Below are 15027 nucleotides of genomic sequence, written 5' to 3' on the forward strand. Positions count from 1 at the left end.
ATTTTTACTTGACTGTCATGCTACACCTGTTACAGATACATCACTATCCTAGTTATTTTGAATTTGATCAGATAAATCATCCTGCTACACTTTGACAGGGCAGGGGACAACTATGGGTGTTTAGTATGTCAGACAATCATTCATTCTATCTGCAAATTGCTGACTGATGACCATATACAGATTTTGTCCTGAACATTCAAGAGTCAGACACACTGAAATCAGTTTGGGATGTTAAGTTTTAATTCCCACATGCATTTAGTTCTGTAGAACCACACTGAAGCTTATATATTCAGGAGTTATTACTACTTTATTCATTGATACATGACCCTTTCTGTCACTCTCACACATCCTGCAATTTCACAGTTCAGGTTGGTACTTCTAGGCTTTGTTCACATATTAGACCTGTGGGGATTCCAACACTTTCCAGCAGCCTCACTTCTGTCATGATTCAGCATTTCAACAGGGGATAGATCTCACATGTGATTACCTCAGATTCTGAAGCTGTACTCTTGAGACTACTGCAGGTTATACTACATTTAATTAATGGTGGGACATCTGTATTACAGCACTATTTATTTCTATCACTTATATTTCCAGTTTCACTTGCATACTGATGAACTTGTTGCAGCCATACCTGCAGACTTTTACTTGCTGCTTGCACATTCTTTTACTTTTAAGCAATACACTGCAGTGTTCTGCTACATGCTACACTATAATATTTATTTACAAGTACTAGGTGGGGTTACTAACCTGCATGGTGGCGCAGCCGCACCAGCCTGCGGTCATGTGTCTGTCGATTCATAGAGCGGACACCTGTAGCTGTAATACAAAACAAGTAATATTGTGATACACATCTCCATGGTATCAGCTAGATGAATTCCTTACATACATAAGTAAAATGTAACTTAGTAGTGGGGCGTTGGGCATATCCCGGGCCTCCTGGATTCATTGGGTCAACTGGTCTTGCTTACGTCACTTCAGGTCCGCATGGTGGTGACGGACCTGCTCACCAGTGCATGGAATCCCAGTAGCACTAGTAAGATCATGAGCCAATTGGTCCCATGCCTCCGCCCTGTACGCTCCCCATGAGACCTGGCCCTGCATGAGTTGGGCCTCGTGATGGTGAACTAGGAGCCAGACCATGTATCTGGACTCCTCAACGCCCCACCGCTGTGCTCGAAAGCAACGTCCCTCCCCTACTCCACTCATTCTGCCTGCAGGTGTATTCTACAATCGTTTATGCTGTGTATTCCTGCCTATGGGGCTTATATATGCCGATTTTCCCGCACATTTCTATGATTGGCCGGTTTAGAATTGTATCTACTTCACAGAAACTGCTTTATCATGCTCCATTTTGGATTACATCCTATATATATGCTATTTCTGCATTTCTAAGTACTGCTGTCATGGCTTAGTGGTTTAGTACCTTGACTCTAGTGCATGGTATCCTGGGTTCGAATCTGACCACTGAATTTTAATTTTTATGACTGTCTAGCAATGACTTCAGGACCTGTCAATCAAACATGCCCAAAGCACTTTTAAGCAATTTAAAACCAGGTCTGCGCTCGTTTGCGCGGAGCTCACGCATGAGCACCGCCGGTTAGCTTGTGGGCGTGTCGCGCAAACTGTGTGCGCTGGGTTACACATTAATTGGCTAACACACATGTTAAACTAAGCACAGCTAGTTGCACACAGTTTGAGCCTGTTAAACCAGTCCTTAGCTATGGGCAAGCAATTTGCAGTTTGTTAACCACTACTTAGCTACGGGCACTCTGTCTCACTGCAGTTTAGCTATCAGTACATTTCTAACTATTTTTATTCTTGTATTACTTGGAAATATATGCTCCATTTCATTCCATTTTACAAAAGGAAATACTTTTACATTTGTACAATACTGTCAGGGGCCTTTTTAGTGCTTATTTACAAAAAAAAAAAGGTTGCTGTGTGGGCTCGAACCTTGCCTGCCTGCTCTCAAGCCAACAACTCTACCGCTATGCTATTACTTCTTGGCTTACTTTGCATATTTAGTTCTTATATCCTTTTCCACTGATTGCTCACTGCAGTTGCGCTAGTAGCACACCCGCGCACACTAGCGCACACAGTAGCAAACATTTACGGGGTTTAAAAAAAATAAAACGGTTTTTATTTTCATTTTATAACATCTGTTCACTCTTTACATTGCTGGTCTGTGGGGGCATGTGTTGTGTAGTGTGTTTATTCACATTTCCATGGCCTTTCTCGTGGCTGTTTACTTTCAGCCATTATAGACTTCCGGGGGCGTGTCTGGTTGCAGGGCTTAGCCAACGGACACGCCCCCTACTATCTTACACGGTCCGTGTAAGATTCAGCATGCCTTATGCACCTCATGCATATGCATGACATGCTGACATCACACTGTTTAACTGCAGCCTCCGTGTTAGAGTTATAACTCTTACACGGAGGCTTCCTGAATCTGGCCCAATATCTATCAATTCCCACTTTTTATTTCAGGTCCATGACAATTGTAAGACAATTTACAACAAAATATGATCTTTAGTACTGTGAATCCCATGGCGTGTTGCAACATATGAATCCATTGCATTCAGTGCTCTCTCTTTAAAAAAGTGTTACATTACCAACTGCTGTTACTTGATTAATACTTTTATTAACACAAATTTTACAATGACGATAAGAGCAATTAATGCGGAAATTATAATATCCCACCATAGACACATAGCCATTATTACTTATCTATTTTTAACTGTTTTTCCTTAAGCAAGTTTTGCAGTTACACACAAGCATTTATTTCAAAATCTTGTCAAGTTAACCCTTGCTTTACAAGGCAAAACCTTGTATTAGAAACCATTTCTTTTGCATTGCATAATTTCATTTTTGCTTTGGGGAAAGAATATTTACAGGAAAGTGTGATCATCTGTACTTAACAGCCTTTCTTCATTGTTACAAACACTTACTTGTTTGACAGTTTTATAACACATCTGCTCTGTTATATCTGATAGCTCCATAAGTTGAATTTGCTATCAACTTTGTAACTTTCCATATTGCCTTAGTGGCACCATACTAGTGAAAAAAATTCTGCACCTGAAATAACACCATTTCCTATGTCCAGCTGTTTTAAAAATTTTCCCCATTTTTATATCATGAACCTCCCTCTTTTTCTGGTGATTTTTTTCCTCTATTAATGTGTGAGTAATTCTCCATTATTGGAACTGCACACTATATGTAACATAATTTTTCCCTCGTCTCTTCTTTAAAAGAAATATGTGTCAACTCCAATGCTGTTTTTATTTTATACTCAAGCTTTTTTACATGACCATAGTTTTTTATGAAAACAGATTATCTCTTTTTTTATTTTCAACAACTGTAAATGCTTTTATGGCTGATTTTGTTTTACAGCTCTACTTTTATAAGATTTTTTTAAACCTAAAACCTGTATGTATAACCTCTACAGGGACTGCATGTAATGGCATTTTTCCCTCTGTAAGGAATATGGCTAAAAACCCAACAATTTGACTTGTCACGTCTCTTTGCAAACAAATTATGCATGTCCAAATTATATTGAAATCAAGTATCCGATCATGATGTTCCTGTTCTCATGATTTATTATATCTGAGTATCTCCCCATCTTTTCTTTGCAACTGTTTTAGATTGCCTTGTCTTGTTCATAGATTGCTATTATAGAAACTTTGGAAAGACTGTTAACAGACTGTTACTGTACTGATACTGTTTGATCCTTATTAACTTACACTGATTGTTATGAACCAACATGGTATGCTGCTTTTGCTTGGATTTTTATTAGCTGAAAAATGCTATTTGTCTAAGTTTTTATGTATTTTTAATGACTCTGTACTTAACTACCTGTATGTATTGTTGTGTATTATTACCCAGATGGCAGTTACACCAGTTTGACTAATTATGTTTTTGCTGTACTAGTTTGTTTATAAGACTGTTTGCTGTTATATTTTATTTAAGACATTGTTTTGAAAATATGACATTACAGTCACTGTTTTTACCAGTATTGATCCTGTTTTCTGTATGCATAAGCTGCCTTTGGAGCCATACTGTACTTTTAGTGTGTGTGTGTGTGTGTGTGTGGGGGGGGGGGGGTTGACCTTCTCTTGTTACTATAGAACCTTTTGTCATTTAGGATTTGTCATAGGTACTGCCTTAAATGTTACTCCATTTCCAGATGTAGATGTGGACTTGCATATCCAACATTTAATTGCATTGTTTAGTTTTGCTTAATTGCATTGTTTAGTTTTGCATATACCATTTGCACTACTGTAAATGTATTTACTGTATTTGTATTAACTTTAACTTTACACTGTATTTGTATTAACTTTACTTTAAATCTGTATGGCTGTAAGTCATGTCTGTGTTTATTCTGAATCTGTCCTGGCTTATTAAACCAGTAAAGTATTTTTCTGTCTTTTACTGTCCCCTTTGTTTAATTAACATTGAGTTTTGTATACTAACATTTTCTTCCATTGCTTTAAAAGATCCCTGTACTTTGCTGCCAACTGATAACCTGTATTTTGTTAATTTATTGCTTTAATGTCTATTGCCTGCCATGATCTGGTATTTTATAGGGTATACTTTATTTTTTATGTATCCCTCTGTATTTGTTCCTGTGACTGGGCCTTAATGTATTTTCTTTATCTTGATTTTTTCCCTATTTTTGGGTTTGAAGAAGCAATATTATCTGCATAGATACCCTTTTGTGTTTGACTTTTCTTTCATCTTTTGTAATATGGACAGTTCTGTTTAATGTGACCCATTTTCTTACAGGTAAAACATTATACCTGTTTTTCTGAACTTTGTTGTGTATCTGTCTGTCTGTAACCCTGGTGGAGCAGAAGCTGCTCGTGTTCCCCCTGTGTATTTTTTTTTTATCAGACCATGTATAGGTTCATAGGTTCATACTAGGCTATCTGCCCAAGGGCATTTATAAGCCTAGCCCATAGTTATGTGGCTTTCGCCACCCCTTTAGTTTGAATAAAAACTATGCCTATCATTTTGCTGTGCCTCTGTCAAGCAGTGACACTGAAGTAATCCCTGGGGTATATCTGCAATCTCCCATCTATTGGTCAAGATTCCTCTTGAACAAGGCCAGAGAGGTGCTCTGCCTCACATGTACCGGGATTTTGTTCCACAGCATAGGGAGTCTCTGGGTGAATCTGTCCCTCCAGCACGTTCTATTTATAACTGTGTCAAGGTTTAAGTCTCCCGCCCTTGTGGTTCTGAGGGATCTAGATTTTTTGAGGTGAAGCATATTCATCAAATCTGGGTTTGACATGGCCTTATATGTCAGGCACAGGTCACCTCTGAGCAAGCGGTATGAGACTGAATAGAGCTGGAGTTCTTTCAGTCGGGCAGCATAAGACATATTTTTGAGACCCTTTATCCTTTTGGTGAGGAACTTTTGGGGCCTTTCAAGCTGCAGCAGGTGTCTGGTCAGATACATTCCGAACGGGGCATTGTACTCAATCATAGGTCTAATGAGTGAGTACAGGGGGCCGATGACCTCCCTTGATCTAGATGTGAATCCCTTCATGATCAGGTGGGCGATATAGAAGGTTTTCCTAACTACTTTAGCAACATGAGTGTCAAACGAAAGGCTACTGTCAACCTGGGTCCCCAGATCCCTGATGACTTTTTCTGTGCTCAGTGGATTGCCACCTATATGGTAGCTAGGGGTAACCTTGTTTTTCCCGAAGGGTATGACTATGCATTTTTTGGCGTTTAACTTCAGGACATGGCTCTGGCACCAGTTATCCGTTTCTGTGAGGCCCTTCTGGAGGATATCTGTGTCGGATGTGTTTTCGACTATGGCGCCCAGTTTGTAGTCATCTGCAAACTTTGTCAGCCATAACCCTCCTGCTTGCTTGTACTTCAGAAAAGTAGATTCCGAACAAGAGTGGACCCAGGACTGACTTCAGACAGGCTTTGAGTCTGACATGGCTCCAGCAACTCTGACCCTGTGGGTTCTGTCACTTAGCCAGCCAGTTTGCAACCCATCTTGTGATGTATGGGTTTACATTCAAGCTGAGTTTTTCGATGATACCTGAGTGGGGTATTCTGTCGAAGGCCTTTGCCAGGTCGAGGTAGGCTGTATGAACTGCCTTTCCCTCATCAATGGCCTTGGTGACTGTCTCGAAAAAGTCAACCAAGTTTAAGAGGCAGGATCTGCCTTTGACAAAGCCAAACTGGGTTGGATCCAAAGTCTGCAAGTTCCTTATGTCTTTATTTATGAGTTCCATTATGATCCTCTCCATGGCTTTGCAGATAAGGCTTGTCAAGCTAATGGGGCGGTAATTTCCAGGGTCTGTGGAGGCACCGCCCATTACAATCCCTTCCTTTCACCACGTAGTCTACAAGCTGTTTTTGTACATTTCCTATGTGCAGCTGCAATACTGCGTACTTTTTCATCAGACCATGTAGTCTACAAGCCATTTGTGTACATTTGCTATGTGCATCTGCAATACTGCATACTTTTTTAAAACTGTCTAGCACTCTGGCTTAATCTCTGAGCCTGAAACTGATTTTAAAGTTGCATATGCATTTTGCAGAATGTCATTAACTGTCTGACGGAACTGCCTGACATAACATTTTGCCTGACCAAAACATTATTTTGTTTTTTCTGTCATGCTATTTAGACTGTCTGTAAAAGTTACGTGAGTCTAGACACTCACCTGTTTTAGCTGCTTGCTTTGCCATTTGCCAAAGCATGTACTGTAGCCTTTCCTGTATATTTTTTATGTGCTTTGATTTTGACAATACAAAAATTTCCCTGTAAATCATTTTGGGAATGAATGTTCATAATTCTCGTACTGGAGCATATTTTAGGGGTTTGCCAACACTGTCGATGAATCCCCTTCTGACAAACTGGTATGTGTAAATGCCAAAAAAAAATGTAAATAAAGCATTATTTGAAATGGACCACACAGTATATGTCAACCGTTGTTTAAATGCCAACATATTGAAACAAAATTATTATTTTTTTGTCTTGCCACTGAGGCAGAGTCTATAATAAACAAGACTATTGAGATATATCAGCAGAAGAAATAACTGGCATTTCTGCTGAACCCTGCCGAATGTAAACCTTGCTGTTTTTGTTGTTTAACTGTTTTTTGTTAGATTAACCTCTAGTTTGTGCCTCAGTAAATGTTGTTGGGCTCTATCTTTTACATTAAACCAGAAATGTCATTATATAAAGTCTGAATGCTATGCTGAGTCTGTTCCTCTAAATGGCATTATTGTCTCCTACTGTCTGTAGGAAAAATTTGAAAAGCTGTGAAAACCTTTTCTTTAAAAGGTTAATATTAATAGCACACTGTACTATGTTTCTTCTGTTTGTGTATTTGCAATATTTACTATAACATTATTTATGTAGTCTATTACATTACTGACAATAATTACATACACTTGTACTGTATGAGATTTAGGTGACTGCAGAAGGTACATTTAACTCTTGCATATGTGAAGAACTAACAAAGCTAGAATTAAACAGATTGTTTATCAGAATAGCATATATCTTATGGTATGGCTTGCATACTAGACTCCTGTGACAAGATAGACATATGTTAGGTAAGTTACTTCCACATAAAAAGCAATCTTTATGAACTGGTGTACATGTTATGTATGGGTTATAAGCATTTATACATTTACAAACACAACTGTTATCTAATGTGTGAACATCAAGCATTTCAGATTTACATTTCATGTCTAACAGAAGGTGTAAACCATGTAAATTTGTATATACAATATGTGGGCACTGTAAACTTAACTGTCTGTACTTGCATCCATGTTATAACTGTGAAGAAAGTACCATAATTTATGCAGAAGACAAGCAGGTGATCAGGCTGAAGCCAATCTGGAAAAGGACGGTGTTTCTCTACAGACGAATTGTAGGTGGTCCGATGCAGGACAGCTTCCACGGCGGTGCTCTGCATCCACCAACGAAGTACTGGAACTGTTTCTCTGTTAAAGCACTGGCACTGTCAGTCTGAATTAACGTACTAAGTAGTAGGGATCCCTCTGTAAACTGCTGGTAATATGGTCACAGCCACTGGCCAAGGCTCGCCACTGAAGAAATGTCCAAAAGTGACCAGACAAACTCTGTACTACTGTATCTGTTATTCTTTGTCTCAGAACAAATGCTTGACAAACAGTTAATTATTTCAGAGCTATTTCAATTCTATTATAACACAGCTAGACAGATGAGTAGACTAGCGCACACTTAATCTAAATGTCACTACTCAGCGAAAGCATACTGTCCAGTTTATATACTCTTTTTAACCAATGTTATTTTTAATGTCCTTGTAACTTGTTCTTCTGGTGTATTTCATGCCCTTTTTTTGTCCTCGCTGTATCTGAAGAGTTCACAAAAGTCTCTCCACGTCATCTTTGCATCACTTGACCTGTCTGCATTTTATTTATTTATTTCTGCATCTGAAAGCCAAGAAAGTCAACTTCCTTTTTTTTTTTTTTTTTTTTCTATAACAGGATGCCCTTACAGTAAAGCCCACAGCTGTATGCTATTAATATCCAAGCTGAACATGTACAAGAAATAACTGCTCTTGCAAAGCAGGTCATATTATTTTGAAAACTGCTGTTTGGCCTTGCACATTTCCTTTCACTGTACACACAGTATATTGGGGAAAAGCATTTTAATTTATATATATATATATATATATATATATATATATATAATGTGTGTGTGAGTCCATATTAAAGTTTGTCTCTGTATTTATGCTTGTCTTTGTTTATGTATACAGATGTACACACCTCTGTTGGTGGATGCATACATATACATGCACACACTCTTACACTAGCATGCAGGAGGTATTTCAACTAAGGTGACAGTATAGCTGCTCCTAACAGCATCCATGTCACTGTATCTTTATTGCCAGTTTTGGAAGTAACAATCCTTTCCATCTGTTATATGCCAATTGACAAGACTATTAAGTGTGATTCAAGTAACAGAGTATTCTCGCCTTCAGTCATCTAAATTTTTAGAGATAATAATCTTACTTGCATGTTGGCACAGTCAGAATGCACTGGATTTTTTTTCAGGATAACTGCTGCCATATCCCTAAGAATTTGGTTTTGAGAGGTACTTGGGGGGGGGGGGGGGGGAGTGAGCTCAACAGCAGGTGGCCAGCGGTAATTGCCTGTAGACATCAGTTTGCCATTACAGAGTTGGAGTCCTTCCTGGATATGCGAACAGTGCAAAGAAAGTACTCCCAATTCAGTTCGGACAACACATGTATAGTTTCAGGCAGGGAGCAGTCAGCAAAAAGGGTGAGATGAAGAATAATTGGACATGTTACAATATGTTGCTTTCACAGTGGCCTGAATTCAAGAGTGGCACTGGAAACACCAGTACCAGTGCGGATACAAAATTCATTCACAGTATCTGTGGACATATGAGAATAACAGCTAATAAACACCCTCAGTACAGGTAATTAGGTGGCTTACAAAAGGGTACTACAGCAGTTTAGAGACACTAAGAAGGTGCAGGGTTGTCCAATTGTATGTTTCATAGCAGTAAAACAAGAGGGCACACATCCTGCTAGTGTTAGAGGCTGATTAAAACAAGTTGAAGGCAGCATTGAACCTGGCAAGCTATCAGCTGGCTGCACAAAGCCATAGGGTGGCAGTGTGAGCCTTATGGGATAAAACTTCAAACGATATGTCATCAGTAATACAAGAGATTGTTTATCGGCCCTGTTTATCAGCCCTGTGTGCAGCATTTAGTTGATCAGGATAAGAATATTCTAATGATAAATAGGAGAACTTGTGTCTGATCAAGAGGTGAAGAACCAGTGGCGTGCTCCAGCCTCAGGGGCCACAGAATGGAATGTAGTGCAACAAACCAAGAAGAAACCTTGCAATGTGGAGGGTGTGATGTTCACTTCCTGAATTATGTTGAGCACCTACTTCATTAATAAAAATCGAACTGCAAAGTACATGCTGTAAAATAATAAAATAGAAAATGGTAGGTAGTCCACAGTTGAGTTACAAATGGAATATCCTTACTGAAACGCACAAAGAAGTGATCCTAGTTGAATATAATTCTTCTTCTTCTTCTTTCGGCTTTTTCCCGGTTAGGGGTCGCCACAGTGGATCATCTTGTCTGCACAATGAATGGCAGTGGAGTTTTACGGTGTCGAGTTGCCAGCCCGGCGCCCAACCTTCCACAGAAGGCACACTCACACGCACACCTAGGGCCAATTTAGAGTGTCCAATCCACCTGCAGCATGTCTTTGGGATGTGGGAGGAAACCGGAGCACCCGGAGGAAACCCACGCAACCACAGGGAGGACATGCAGACTTCGCACAGAAGGCACCCCAGCCGAGGATCGAACTGGAGAACCTCTTGCTGTGAGGCGGCAATGCTAACCACTGCACCACCGCCGCCCATCCTAGTTGAATATAATAAAAAGCATCAAAAACATTCCTTATTTGTATATAATCAGGTTATTTGGAGCAAGGGAGTGGTTGCAGAGGATGGTTCTGTTGAGAGCAATAAAAGCATTAGTCATTCCTTTAACCAAGTCCCCTTCCCCCTTAACATCATAGTGTAATCAGAGACTTCTTCTTTCGGCTACTCCCGTTAGGGGTCTCCACAACAGATCAACTGTTTCCTTTTCTTCCTGTCCTCTGCATCTTGCTTTGTCACACCATCCACCTGCATGTCCTCTCTCACCACATCCATAAACCTTATCTTAGGCCTTCCTCTTTTCCTGTTACCTGGCAGCTTCATCCTTAGCATCTTTTTCCCAATGTACTCTGCATCCCTCCTCAGCACTTGTCCAAACCAATGTAATCTTGCCTCTCTGGCTTTGTCTCCAAACCTTCCAACCTGGGCTGACCCTCTAATATACTTATTCCTAATCCTTTCCATCCTCGTCACACCCAGTGCAAATCTTAACATCTTCATCTCTGCCACGTCAAGCTCTGACTCCTGATTTTTTGTCAATGCCACTGTCTCCAACCCATATAACATAGCTGGTCTCACTACCCTCTTGTAGACCTTCCCTTTCACTCTTACTGGTACTCGTCTGTCACAAATCAGTCCTGCCGGTCTTCTCCACCCACTCCATCCTGCCTGTACTCTCTTCTTCACCTCTCTTCCACACTCACCATTACTCTGAACTGTTGATCCCAAGTATTTAAACTCATCTACCTTCGCCACCTCTATTCCATGCATCGTCACCATTCCTCTATCCTCCCTCTCATTCACACACATATATTCCATCTTAGTCCTGCTGACCTTCATTCCTCTTCTCTCTAGGGCATATCTCCACCTCTCCAGGGTCTCCTCCATCTGTTCCCTACTCTCACTACAGATCACAATGTCATCTGTAAACATCATAGTCCACAGGGACTCCTGTCTGATCTCGTCTGTCAACCTGTCCATCACCATTGCAACTATGAAAGGGCTCAGAGCTGATCCTTGATGTAATCCCACCTCCACCTTAAACGGATCAGTCAATCCCACCGCAGACCTCACCGCTGTCACACTACCCTTGTACATATCCTGTACCACTCTTACATACTTCTCTGACACTCCCGACTTCCTCATACAATACGACAACTCCTCTCTAGGCACCCTGTCATATGCTTTCTCTGAATCCACAAAGACACAATACAACTCCTTCTGACCTTCTCTGTACTTCTTTTCTCCTCTCTTACCCTTTTAGGTAGCCTTTCTTCTTCTTGATACTGTCGTTCTTCTCCACATCATGTCGGATAAGAAAAGTTGTGTTGGTTTTAAACAGTGTAAGTATTGCGGCCATAAGTTACCGCTTTCTGATGGCCATGACATGTGTGTCTATTGTTTGAATGTCTCACACCTTACTGTGGATCCCCCGTGTGGATTTGTAGAAATTTTTCGAGCAGGACTCTTAACGAGAGAAAGGACAAGTTAATCCTGAAAGGTCTTCTCAAATCTCCTTCCTGTGAGGCTATCTCTGGGTTGGAGGGCTCCTGCTATACCCTGTAAGAGGTGTTCTTCCTCATTGAGGTCACTCACTTCATCTCCCTCTGGAGATTGCAGGGTGTCGACTCCTAAGAAAGTGAAAATGACTACTTTGGCGCTGCCACCTGTAACCCTTTCTGCTTCAGGCACAACACTGCCCCAGTTGATTCTTGCTACAGGCATGTCCTCCTTATCGACACCAGCACAGGAGTTCCTGGTGCAAACACTTACCGCTCCGACAGTTCTGTCGCAGCCCTTACTGGCACCATTCGTGCAGGTACAGTCTTTTAGGCACCGTTGGTGCAATCTCCTTCGGTCCCGAGTATGACGTTACTGTTCTCCATGATGCAGACTCTTTCGGCACCAACATGCTCCTTGTTGCAGTCCTTTTCGGCACCATCATGGTTACCGGTGCAGACACCTTCCTCGACGGCACCGTGCCCATTGGTGCAGACACTTGTTTTTACAGTGCAGACACCTTCAACTTCTATGGCGCTGACTTTGTAGGCACAGACTACTTTGGCACCATTCTCTTTGGTGCAAACATCCTCGGTTCCGGTCTCTGCACCTCTCGAATTAGCTAGGACCAAGTACTCTCCTTCCTTGGATCCATTCGTTGGTAGCCAATATATTCTTTTTCTAGAAAGGCCAGATTTACCCTCAGGTTTCTGTATGAGGTCGAACAGGAGCCTCTCTGAACAAGATGTGTTGCGGTTTGTTGACCAGTTGCTTGTGGCCAGAGGTCTCTCTCTCAACCCTCAACCCACGTTCCCTCCTTCAGGTGAATGTATTTCTCAAACTCCAAAGTACACTCCTTCGACTTCTACTCAAGTATCGAAGCCCATTACTCTGACAGCAGCTTCCCTCCCTCCGACCCCCAATAGTGGATCTGACTTTGGATCCGGAGTCGTCCTTGTGGCCCTTGGTGTACTGGGCATCAGGCTCCTTCTCAGGCCAGTGGCAGTGCCATGGGAGAAGGCATTCTCGGTTCCACGCCAATTGTTTTCTATGGCACCCTCCAGGAATCCTCCCTCTCTCTCATGCTTCACAGTCCTCTTGAGACTCCTGGTCTAGGGGTCGGCTCGTCGGGGCAGGGTGTGATCCTGGTTCCAAGGTTGTTGTGCTCTGTTCCGGGCTCCCATCCCTCCTTGGGCGGGATGGCCTTCCAGGCCATGGAGAGGGTGCTTGCCTCCGCTGGCAAGCCCCACATGTTAGTCTTCTCCCCCCTCTGTGCTGCAACTCTCACAAGCCACAACTGCTGGACAGTGGGCACAAGGGCCTCAATTTTCTCCCCCTCACGAGACCCCCTCTTTGCAGTTTTCCCCAGAACCTCCCACTGAGGAGGTACCCTGCAAAGCTTTGTGCAAGAGGAAGCACATGGACTCCACGGAGGAGTTTTTGACCGAAGGATATGGACTTTGATGACGGGGAAGGGTCCCCACGGTCACCCTTTGAGGTGTCCTTTGGTGACAAACTCGAGATCCTTAGACAGAGGGGTGATTGGAAGTCATCTAATCCTTCCTCAGAGGAATCCGTATTACTGCACGCCTTTCATGCTCGGCCTCTTACCTCCTGGGTCACCCCGCCGGCCGATTAGCTTGCCCAGCTCATCGTCCAGCGTGCATGGAAGGCTCCTAACACCCTGGAAGCAGTACTGTGGAGGCCTGATAAAATCTCATCTCCCCCAGCTGAGCACCCCCATTGGTCAAGAGGTTTTCCAGTAGATGCCATGATGGTGGCAGCTGCAACAAAGAAAGACTTGGCATAAGAGAGCCAAACTGTCCATCCACCCAACAAGGAGTCCTGGGTGATAGACAATTAGGGAAGTGTGTGTTTGCTTCATCGACCTTCACCGTAATGTCTTTGAACTATTTGGCACACTTTGTGAGACTTCAGAGGGATCTTATCAACCAACTCTTTCAAACCTTGGCAGGAGCTTTCTGATGAGGTCCGTGACAACGTAGCTTCTCAGCCACCCTAGAGTCAATTTCCAATTCTTCCATGCGTCTTTTTTTCTCATGCAACGGAAGGAGCAGCTAGAGTGACAGGCGCAGGTATAGTCACCAGACGACATGCCTGAATGTGCCTTTGCGGACTCCTTTAAGGCTTTCTTCATGAATGCCCCCATCGAGGCCACTTCTTTGTTTGGCCCTAAAGTTAAAGATACACTGGTAAGGTGGGAACAAGATGGCAAAACCCTATCTGCTGTTGGTGTCAGACACTCCACTCCTCAACGATTCTACTGCAGAAATCAGAGGAGTGGGAAGATGTGGCACAGGAAATCACATGGCTCTTTCCATGATGCACGTTCAGAGTTCTCCCCTAGAGGCTGAGGGGGAAACTCCAATGGAAGATGCCCCTTTAGTGGCAGAGGAGGTCCGCGAAACCAGGGTTCCAGAGATTCTTTCTCTGGCCAACCCTATCATCCCTCCTGAAGCGTTGCCCGACTGCTCACTTCTGGAAGCGGTCGGGGGTCATTTTTCCTTGTACCTCGCTGCCTGGCAAAACATAACCACCAACTCTTGGGTACAACTGATAATGTCCAGAGGCTATTGCATCCCCTTCCATCTTTGTCCAACCTCATCCAGAGAATTACCTGACGTTCCACCCAGTCAAAGGGAAGTAGCAGCGCGCGAAATCCAAAAGCTGCTACAAAAAAAGAGTTATCCAAACGGTCCCCCCTAGACCAGATAGGATCCGTTTTTTTACTCTAGGTTCTTTTCAGTGCCAAAAAAGACAGGGGACTAGAGACCAATTCTGGAAATCCGCACTGAACAAATTTGTAAAAACAGAGAAATTCTGGATGGTCACTGTTCAATCTATTCTTCCTGTTCTGGAAGGAGACTATTGGATGTGCTTTGTAGATCTTCAAGATGCATATTACCACATAAAAATGGACAAACGCTCAAGAAGATACCTCCGCTTCTGCATAGGGACCAGTCACTACCAATTTTGAGCACTGCCCTTTGGTCTCTCTACAGTCCCCAGAGTGTTCAAATGCATGGCAGTGGTTATCGCTCACTTGCAACTTCAAGGATTCCATGC

The 15027-nt window shown here is 42.3% G+C and overlaps 1 protein-coding gene across 1 annotated transcript in view; it reads left to right on the forward strand.

Annotated features, from left to right (window-relative positions):
- KIF6 (kinesin family member 6) overlaps positions 1–15027 on the forward strand; it is a 4303753-nt gene that overhangs the window by 41578 nt on the left and 4247148 nt on the right. The gene's annotated exons all lie outside the window — the stretch shown is intronic.

Source organism: Protopterus annectens, chromosome 1.part1 (assembly GCF_019279795.1).
Source record: "Protopterus annectens isolate FY-2018-M chromosome 1.part1, PAN1.0, whole genome shotgun sequence".
NCBI classification, from domain to species: domain Eukaryota; kingdom Metazoa; phylum Chordata; order Ceratodontiformes; family Protopteridae; genus Protopterus; species Protopterus annectens.